We start from the raw sequence: 11,368 nt of genomic DNA, 5'->3' as shown, positions 1-11,368 counted from the left end.
AAGCGGCTGCATGTTAGCAGGGACGAGAGCGCTAAGTCTCCCCCATACTGCTCTCCCCATCATTTTTCACAAGATGGGCAGGTGGACAATGAAGCAGGAAGCCTCCTCTACCCGTCGAGGCTCCTCAGGTAGATTTAGAACCCCAGTTTTGCAGGGGTCCTTTACACACAAGCAACATGCCCAAATTGTGCCAATGTCTCAGGGCCAAACTACATGTTACATTATATGTTACATTAGCTACATATTATCTGTGCTTTTTAAAGTCAAGGATTTAAAAACACACACACACACAAATTGCCAGGACAGGGGGCCTGGTCTGGATCAGCACCTTAGTACGAAGGGTTGGGGGGGCACTTTAACTCTTTGTTCCTTGCTTTGAAACCGGAACTGTCACTAGAAGCTAAAATGATGAAACTGAGGTTATCATACTTTGGACACATCATGAGAAGACATGATTCACTAGAAAAGAAACTAATGCTGGGAAAAACAGCAGGGAGTAGAAAAAGAGGAAGGCCAAACAAGAGATGCATTGATTCCATAAAGGAAGACACAGATGTGAACTTACACGATCTGAACAGGGTGGTTCATGACAGATGCTCTTGGAGGTCACTGATTCATAGGGTCGCCATAACGTGTAATTGAGTTGAAGGCACATAACAACAACAAATGATCATCATCCGGATCAGGCCCATGGGCATGTAATTGGCATAGGGGGAAAAGCCATTGATGCTAATTGGAAGGGTTTTTTCTCCTCCTCAATGCAAATTGTGTGTGTGGGGTATGTGTATGGGGCTCTACATCCCAACCCTGGAAAATCTCTGCTAACTTTTTGGTGCCTTTTGAAGACTTTCCTCTTTCAACAAGCCTTTTAGGTTGAGACCTATCCCAGTCTGCATCTGTGTTGGAATTGCTTAATATGTTTTTTAATAATGTTTTTAACCCTTTTTAAAAGTTTTTTTGTAAATGTTTTTAACACTGTTTTGTTTTAATATATTTTAAGATCTGTTTTTATGATGTTTTAAAGTGTTTTTAGCACTTTGTTTGCTGCCCTGGGCTCCTGCTGGGAGGAAGTGTGGGATACAAATTAAATAATGAATAAATAAATAAAATCAGGGTTCTAAATCCTATGGGGAACCTCCATGCGTACAGGCAGCTCTCCACTTCAGAAGTTCCCTCGCCAGCTTGTGAAGGGTGACGTGGGCCGAGCGTAGCATGCTTATCCCCACATCCCGCATTTATGGTTTGGTTTGAAAATGCAGGTAAAATAAATTTCTATTCTCTCTTATTTATTTAAATCTTTGTATGCCCCACTTTCATAAAAATATAACAAGGCAGAGTACAACCTTAAATCATAACATTACAATAACATCAATAAAAGCATTAATAAATACACCAGCTGGTTAAAAAGCATGTCCCAAAGGCAGAGCTTGGAAAAGTTACTTTTTTGAACTACAACTCCCACCAGCCCAATCCAGTGGCCATGCTGCCTGGGGTTGATGGGAGTTGTAGTTCAAAAAAATAACTTTTCCAAGCTCTGCCCAAAGGCCAGTATGAACAATACAGTTCTCAGAAGATGTCTAAAAGAAGGCAGGGATGATTCCTGCAGAGCGTTTACTGGCATGGAGTTTCAGAGGGCAGGGCTTGCTATGCAAAAGGCTGTTGTTGTTATATGCCTTCAAGTCAATCCTGACTTATGGCAACCCTATGAATCTTTTTTTGGATGTATTCATAGGGTTTTCATGGTAAGAGGTATTCAGAGGTGGTTTACCATTGCCTTTCTATACTCCTATGGTACCCAGTATTCCCAGGCGGTCTCCCATCCAAGTACTAACCAGGCCTGACCCTGCTTAGCTTCTGAGATCAGACGAGATCGGGCATGTTCAGGGTAGTATGGCCATAGATGTGAAAGGTTGAGTCCCCAGTAAAGGCCTACTGAACCTCAGAGGCATTGTGGGAATCACCAAAATGGGGATTCCCCATCAGAGGACCTCTGTGATCAAGACACAGCATGAGGGACTAGGAGGTCCTTTGGGCATTTTGAGGCCCATGCTATTTAGAGATCTGTGAATTAACACAAGCACCTTGATCCTGGCCTGAAGAAGTCTCTTTCTCTCTCTCTGGACACTTCAACTTTCCATTCATCTCGGAAGCTCACAGGTCCTTTTCAGGCTGTTTGGGTTGTTAAGTGAAAGTTCTTTCCCCCCCTTTTAATTCACAAACTTATCTCCTTTTGCATATCAGAGGAGACCCTCCCCAGCATGTAAAAAACACTCCCTTATTTTGGGGCAAGAGCCAGTGTGTGGTGTAGTGGTTAAGGTGTTGGACTGTGACCTGGGAGACCAGGGTTCAAATCCCCACACAGCCATGAAGCTCACTGGGTGACCTTGGCCAGTCACTGCCTCTCAGCCTCAGAGGAAGGCAATGATAAACCCCCTCTGAATACCGCTTACCATGAAAACCCTATTCGTAGGGTTGCCATAAGTCGGGATCGACTTGAAGGCAGTCCATTTTCCATTTTATTTTGGGGCAGCCCTGTTGCACTTCCAAGCTGATAAAGCACTCCGCCACCCTTGCTTATTAGAAGGAAGGAAAGCCTAGTGGGGGCACCTCTGTGTTAGGAAGGCAGTTTGCCCCTGAACAGCAGTCATTTGTGGCGGCTAACAGCAGGGGACACTGTTGCCTTCACGCCCAGCTTGTGGGTTTCCTGAAAGCAGCCAGCTGTCCACTGTTGGAAGCAGAATCCTGGATTAGTTAGGCTCTCAATCAGGGGTTTTCTTGAGCAGATCGGATAAAACTTCACCTCAGGGATACCAACATATGCCCAAGGACGTAGCTCTTTCTGAGAGCAACAAATGTAGTCATCGTCACATTCGTTTATATACCAGGTAATTCTGCAGTTTAACAGGCCCCTCTTGTAAAATGCTTTGAAGCTCTTGCCTTTAACCCCCACCTACCCGTGTCTGGCTGCCAAAGCAGACTTCATACTCCCTGGAGTCCAATTCGGTGTTAAATAGAGAACATTGCAACTTGCTGTTAGTCTTTGGGGGTGGGGTGCCTTTTTTCTCTTTCTTTCAGGTTTATGGGGGTTATGCTAATAAAAAAAAAGCAAGGAATGTTTAAGAGATTACAGACCACACCAGATATCTTTATTCTTCAGGCACAAATGAAGAAATGCTGGTAAACCTGATGGACTGGCAGCACACCCGGCTTGTGGCTAATCCGCTGCATAATCTGCCTGCTCTTCCATATGGGAAAATGTGAAACACACACACACACAAATATGAGTCTTCATTTTGATCTAGCCACTAATTCACACAGCTCCTATGGGGGAAAATGGGGGGGGGGAATGACCACAGAAAGATATCATTACTCATCTGTCTGTGCGCATACGTTTGTGAATTCTATCCTTGCTCCAAGGAGCTCAGAGCAGATTGTAGAGGACAAGGGTCACCAACGTTGTGCCCTCCAGATGGTGTTGGACTACAACTCCCATCAGCCCCAGTCAATGTGGCCAATGATCAGGAAATATGGGGGGTTATTTATTTATTCATTACATTTATATACCGCCCCATAGCCTAAGCTCTCTGGGTGGTTTACAGCAATTAAAAACAATAAAAACAAATATGCAAATTTTAAAACACAAAAAACAATTTAAAAACACATGCTAAAACTTGGAGTTGGAGCCCCATTGCCCCTGGAGGGTGCCACGCTGGCTACCTTTGCTATCGGAACACAACACAGGAAGCTGCCGTATACCAACCAAGTCAGGCGAATGGTCTAGCAAACTCAGTGGTGTTTACACTGATTGGCAGGGTTTCAGGCAGGGGTCTCCCACAGACCTTGCTGGAGATCCCGAGAACTGAACCTGGGGCCTCCTATATGCAATGCTCTACCGCTGAGCTATGGAACTTTCTTTAAAAATAATAGTAAGATTCCCATCCTCATGGTTCTGAAGGAAGGGCTGATTTAAACAGAGTCAGATTATTAGTCCATTTAGTTCAGTATTGTCTATATTGACTGGCAACGGCTCTCCAGGATTTCAGGCCAGGGCCGGTGCCAGAGGGTGGCCAGGTTGGGCCCTGGCCAAGAGCCCCTACAGCCCAGAGGAGCCCCTGAAGGGTCCCTGAGTGTGGGTGGGTAGCACCCCCATTCCACGATCTGCGGCAGCATCAGCTCCCGACCTTGCAGCGGATCACAGAGAGGGAGCTCCCAGACTCCTCCCCATACAACCACACAGGCCCGCAGTGCCCGTCTGCACACCCCACCTACCTCTCCTGTTGTGGTGGATGCTGTGCGTGCATACCTGCCATCAACCAAGATGGCAGCCGAGGCTTCCTTAAGGGGCTGATGCCCTTGCCACCATCTTGGTTGATGGCAGGCGTGCGCACACAGCCCACACAGGATTCACCGCAGCGGGAGAGATAGGTGGTGCATGCAGGTGGGCGCACTGGGCCCGGGACAGGCTGGTGCTCAAGCGCCCAGTCATGGCTGGTGCCTGTCCTGTGTCAGGAAGAGTCTTTTCCAGTCCTACACGGAGACACCATTGGAGATTGAACCTGGGACCTTCTGCATGCAAAGCACCGAGCTATGACCTTCCCATGTATGTCCTATGAAATATAAGGTTATCCTATTATATTTCCAGAGAGCCAGTGTGGTGTAGTGGTTAAGGTGTTGGACTACAGGTTCGAATCCCCACATAGCCATGAAGCTCATTGGGTGACTTTGGGCCAGTCACTGCCTCTCAGCCTCAGAGGAAGGCAATGGTAATACCACCTCTGAATACCGCTTACCATGAAAACCCTATTCATAGGGTCACCATAAGTCGGGATCAAATTGAACGCAGTCCATCTATATTTTACATTATATTTCCACAGCAACCCTGTGAGGGAGGTTCAGGACTGAGCTAGGACTTGAACCCAAGTTTTCTTGGGACCAATCCAACATTCTCACTACTCCAGTCGTCAGCTCCAGGTGTGTGTGTGTGTGTTTGAATCAATTCACATTTTAGTGTGGCCCCACACGTCCCAAAACAACACATGAACCAAAATGCAGCTTGCTTTCAAAACTCACACTTCTCTGAATAGGAAGCTGTCTTATACTGAACCAGACTAGTCCATCTAGCTCAGTTTTGTCTACACTGACTGGCAGCGGCTCTCCAGGGCTTAAGGCAGGAGTCTTTCCTAGCTCTTCCTGGAGATTGAACTTGGGACCTTTTGCTTGCAAACCCCCAGATGCTCCACCACTGAACTATGGCGCTTCCCTTAAAAATAATACTGGGGATGGTATTCAAAGCTTGCCCTGCTCAGAGTAGACTCCTCGAAGTTAATAGACATAACTAATGTAGGTTCATTAAATTCAGTGGGTCTCCTCTAAGTAGGACTAAGCTGAATGCAACAGCAAGACACCATGGTTCTGGAGAAAGGACTCCTTTAAATAGCGACATGGGAAGCTGCCTTATACTGAGTCAGACTGTTGACCCATGTACCTCAGTATTGTCTACACTGACTGGCAGTGCTTTCCAGAATTTGAGATGGGACACTCCCAGCTCTACTTCTGCCTGCAAAGAAGTTGCTCTGCCATTGAGCTCTGGTCCTTCCACAGCATTTCAAAGATGTCACTGACTAAGGCCAAGAGACGATACAGTAAACAGACTCCCTAAAACTATCTCTTGTCTGAGCGTCTCTGAGCATGCCAAATGTCTGGGTGGGCTGTGAGGACACTTTGGAGCACAGGGGCGTGACACAATTTGCCAAGCTCCCAACAGTTTGATAAGGCAGAAATCCATCAGTGTGCCATGCTGAAGTGAGTTTGTGCACAAATGTGCAAACGGTCAGCATGTCTGCGCGACAAAGTCTTTGGCGATTCTCGAAAATCAGTGCTCCAAGGCGCCAGTGCTTTTTGTTGGTTTTCTTTTGCCAAAGAAAACATATAATCTTTCTATTGAAAATATTTAAAAGCCATTCAATGGGGGGAAAGGAATAGAAGCCATTTTCAGATTCATTAACTTAGAAACAAGGCAATTTGAATTTAAAGCGTGCCATTTAGCAAAGTTTTTATGTAAGTCCACAAACTTTCTCACCCATTTCAGTATCTGGAGAGAAAGTCAGGATGTAGGCATTTAAAATCAGCTGCTGCCTTCCTCCTTCACACCCCCCCCCCCGATTTTAGCTGGCCGCAGCATACTTTTTTTCCCCTCACTTGCACACACAACGGATTGATTCATCCTGCGATGCAAATGTCTGCATCTGGTTTATGGATTTTATTAGTCACTGCAGAAACATTTAAACTTGTGGTGAGCATTTACAAGTGTTATAGCATGAAAAAGGTGAAGAATCAAGGCGAGACTATGGGTTTGCCAGACGGGGGTAATGAGACATAATCACCAAGAGCTGGGGGAGAAATCCCCTCCCTCTTTCAGATATACATATCGTACAACTCCAACAGGGAATCCAGGGGATTTAACCCAGAAAGTTTGGAGGTGATATAAGGAAATGATGGCTATTTAAAAAAAATATGCCAAAAAAACTGGACAATATTTTTCAGAGCAATGGTATGTAGGGAGCCATAAAGGATTAATGTACTGCCTTCAAGTCAATTCCGACTTATAGTGACCCTATGAATAGGGTTTTCATGAGGCTGAGAGGCAGTGACTGGCCCAAGGTCACCCAGTGAGCTTCATGGCTATGTGGGGATTTGAACCCTGGTCCAACACCTTAACCACTACACCACACTGGTTCTCTGTAGGGAGCCATAGACTGCAGATATTGTTACAGCACCTCTCCTATACCTCATCTTCAATAACAACAACAACGATAATAATAAATACCACTTTTCTTCCGAGGAGCTCAAGGTGGCATACATGGTTCCCCCCTCCCAATTTTATCCTCACAACAACCCTGTGAGGTAGGTTAGGATGAGAGACTGTGACTGGCCAAAGGTCACTTTCGCGAGCTTCAGGGCATAGGTGCCACATGATGCTTGTTCTGCACTTGTAAGAAATTGTTCTTTTTAGTGTGGCAACACCTACACTTAGGAACTCCCTGTACTCTTTTCAGCGCCTGCTTAAAATGTTTCTGTTTAGGCAAGCCTATCCAAACATATAGATGTGATTTAATCTCTTTTTAGTTTACTGTTGATTTTAATTGTCTTTTAAATGTTTTTAATCACTTGTTTTGAACTTTTATTGATAATTTTAATATTTCTTGTAAACTGCGTAGAGGTCTGCTTACAATCAAGCAGGATATAAATTGTGTTAAATAAATGAATGGCTGGGTGTGGATTTGACCCTGGCCTTCCAGGTCCTAGACCAACACTCTCTAACCACTACACCACACTGGCTCTCATTGTGCATGTCTTGATAATGTTCAGACTGCATTCCTGTGAGGTGCTCTATATGGGGTTGTCTTTGAAGCTTGGATGCTGCAAACAGTCCAAAACCAGGTGTCTGACCAGGTGTGCATACCCTAAGGTGAGATGAACACAAGGGCACTTTTATCTACCCAGTAGTATAGTGGCAAATTCAGAAGTTCAGGATCCCTTCATGATAGTCACACCAAACCCCCTCACAGCCAAGCCACCTTTTCCACTCCCCCTTGTCTCCCTTGCTCTTCCTGTCCTTTCAAGAGTCAGTCCATGCTCCACTACAACAGATATCTCTAAGAGCCAATCAGCATGAAAGGGGAGGCTGTGTGTAAGCTACTGAGAAGAGTCTTCTCTGCGTTTGACTCACCTCCTTTCACTCTGACTGGCTCCATTCAGCACAAAAGGACAAGGACTCTTCTCAGTAGCTAACATGCTTCTCTTTCATTCTGATTGGCTCATGCATAGGGACCTGCCTGGAACTCTGCTCCCCAAAAAGTAGAGGATCTACGACCTCCCACAACCCTGGATGACTACACCCCTGCTTGTAACTCTCCCAACAGAAAGGATCGCAGCTTGAGTGGCCCCTATGCACTCTCTCTCACACACACACACACCAATGTCTGTATACATATGCTTCTCCACATCCTGTATGATGGATTAATACACACATCAGAGATTTAATTTCTGGAGATGGAGGGAAAAGAGGGCTGCAGTTGCAGCTGGTCCAGGTAGGGTGATTATGTGTCCCCCTTTATATGCTTTATTATAACAAGACTGTGGACAGTCTTGTGCTTGCTATTATTATTTGTCATCATTGTCATATTCTTAGTATTATTTGTTTTGTTTGTTTATTGGCCACCTTCCACACGCGTCTCAAGGCGACGTACAACATGCAGTGAAAACAGTAGTTTAAAACAATATAGGAAATAACAGCAGATGAAAATCAAAACCAAGTAGATTCCCATGGCGGAGAGCTATTCATCCACCTGGGAAAGCCCATTGGAATAAAAATGTCTTCAACTGTTCCTGGAAAGTTCAGATAGTGGGTGCCCAGTGGCAGCTGGTGGCTCCACATTAGTGGGGCAGTGGAATCCTTTCCGGGTTTTAGTCTGAACTTTCAAGGAAGTTTGGACTAAACTCTGGAGTGGATTCCACTGCCCCACTGACATGGAGCCACCAGCAGCAACTGTGGGCACCAGTTGTATCTCAACAGGAATGCTGTTCCACAGAAAAAGGGCAGCCACGTGGAAAGCCCAGCTCTGAGATTACTGTGGAGTGGATTGAATGGCTGTCTGATGTTTGAAGATCTTCCTGACCCAAGTCCAGTGTAAGTAAAGAACCCTAAGGAGGACAGCAGGAGAGGCCTTGGCGTTGCCCATCAACAGTGAGCACCTGGACATCATATTGACAGCACACAGGGAAATGTGATATTCCCCGCTATTTCTGTTTAAATTATAGTTATCATTTCTAAATGTACATCTAGGCACATATAGTAGCATATTCAGATTATATGCAAATTGACACCCTCTTTTGCCCTTTTTTGTTGCGGGGGGAAGGTGATGCATTTCCTCCATTTTGGTGATGCAAATGTGTCCACCCTGCCAGCAACACACCGTCACAAAACGGGGCATGATACTAAGGTTTCATCTTACAGGCAGGGTGCTTTGTTTTTAAAGCAGATTTTCCAACTGCACAAATTCCCCTTCAGACACTCCACAGTTAAAAAAAAAAAGCAAGTTGAAAGAACACAAAGCACGCTTTACTCCTTGTTTACACCCTGTATCCGCTGTAGTTTGTCCACAGGAATCAGTAGTTCTTATCTACTATATGGCAACAATTCATTTATGAATCTGCCTTGGCTCAGGTGGAAAAGGCATTAAGACTTTAAGGGTATTTACAAAGATGCAACAAAGCATTATCTGCCTGAAGATGAAGGTGAAGAAGAGGAGATTCCAGTCAAAGAGAAGGTGTTTTAATATGGTTTGAGTAGCTTGTTTTAAATATGGAAAAGGAGCACATTCTGCCCTTAATTTTTGTACATCCTGTCCCTGATATTGCCTGTCATTTAAGTGCTTAATAAACACTTAATGAGCCTAAAGGGTCTAATCCCTCCTTTCATTTTACAAAGCGCACATTATCAGCTTTCCAACAACACATAATTTTCCCCCAGACCACATTGGGAACCAACCACACTCTTCAAAAAAAAACCCTTACAGGCTAAAAATAAGGTGCACTAGTTTAGGACTGGGATGCAAGACTGCAGTGGGACACAGATAATGATTAGGTGTTTTCTGTCCATATTTTTTTGTTCAAGACCTTGGGGAGGGGATGACCCTTTACCCAAATAGCAGCTTCTCTGTTACAGCAGAGAAAGGTGTCCTTGGCCTGCAGTCTGGCGAATCAGCTTGAAAAGTGTGATGGGCAATGCTGACCTCTGCAGGAGAACAACAAGAAACCATCCATCCAGCTGTCTCGCTTTCTCTCGTGGGGGTATATTCTTTCATCAGACAAATGTTGGAAGAGGACAGTGGAGACCGGTGGCTCCGATGTCAGCGGAGCAGTGAATCCACTCTGGGTTTTAGTCTGAACTTTCAAGGACAGCTCCTTGAAAGTTCAGACTACAACTCAACGCGGATTCACTGTCCCACTGATATTGGAGCCACCGGTCTCCACTGAAGGAGGATGTGTGATATCCAGGGTTGCATATGTGCTGCCGTAAGACAACAACAACTCCTGCTCCCAAACAATCCAAATACTTCCTTCCGCCAAGCTGCATTCCATGCCCTGTTGAAATATTTATTTATTTATTTATTGTACTTGTATACTGCCCCATAGCCAAAGCCACAGAAATAGTGGAAATCTACATAATTGGTCTTCATTGCGGAAGACCTTGAAGCTCTGCCACCCACTGAAGCCTTGCCCCTATGCACAGAAACTTGATCCCCTCAGGGGCCGGTGGTATGAGCTCCCTGGCCTGGGCTTCCATACATCTGCTTTTTTCTTGTCCTTTTCTCCTTTTTGCCCTTCCCCCCCCTTTTATATAAATGGGTATATTAGGGGAAAGTGTGCATAAAAATGCAAATATTTGTGTGTGTGTGTGTGACGTCCTTCCCCGGCACCACCTGTGAAGCTCTCACTTTGTGGCTACCAGCAGACAGGAACGTCAGGTTTATTCTTACCCTTTACAGCCCTAGCACCAATCTCAAAAGATCCCACTGCTAGGCCTTACTACCCAACACTCTGTATCTCTTATAACCTTTAGACTGTGCCTTAGTCCCACCAGGCTATCTCGATACCTTGTGTCTATGGGTATAGGTAATTCCCAAACCCCCCTGTAGCCTCTTGCACTGAAGCGTACAGCCCTGGGTTTCTCTGTGGTACTGGATACAATATCTTTTCCTCCGCCGCTGCCACCATTTGATACAACTGTTCAGCCTTGGTTACTTGCTATCCCCCCTGGTTTGTGTTTCCCAGCTGAAGGAATCAGGCTTTTGTTTAACCAAGAAATATTTATTTAGTATTAGAAATAACAAGATTACTTAATTACTTTGTTGACAAGCTTATGGTTTCATATATGTTCTGACATGTACTTGACTTCTTACTAATTGCCTCAGAACTCCGACTCACTCTCAACAACACCGACCTCCAAACACCACCAAACCTCCAACATCCACCTCTCTCCAACATCCACCTCACAATTCACAACCTAGATTCCACTGTCATTCTTCCATTTATACTCCCAGCCATTCAAACGCTCAGCCAATCATCCAGCATTCTACTGCTCATGTACTCCCCCTCCTCTTTCACTCCACTTACCATATGTCTTCTATATAACCAGCACTTACCATATTTACAATATAAGCAGGAACATCACAGTGTGGAACATACAAAAATCCATTACATTAGGAGAAATTGCTTGCAAAACGTTGTATATTAGGCAAAATTGCATACAACAATGTGTACTAACGTGCTGATGAATTTTCATGAGGCCTTTTTTTTTTTAACG

At 44.9% G+C, this 11,368-nt stretch overlaps 1 pseudogene; it reads right to left on the bottom strand.

Annotated features, from left to right (window-relative positions):
- Positions 1-1,783: 1,783 nt before the first annotated feature.
- Positions 1,784-1,902, bottom strand: LOC133378684 (5S ribosomal RNA; annotated as a pseudogene).
- Positions 1,903-11,368: the final 9,466 nt, after the last annotated feature.

Source organism: Rhineura floridana, chromosome 2, assembly GCF_030035675.1.
Source record: "Rhineura floridana isolate rRhiFlo1 chromosome 2, rRhiFlo1.hap2, whole genome shotgun sequence".
In the NCBI taxonomy this organism is placed as follows: Eukaryota; Metazoa; Chordata; class Lepidosauria; order Squamata; family Rhineuridae; genus Rhineura; species Rhineura floridana.
This window is presented reverse-complemented; position numbering and strand designations above follow the sequence as displayed.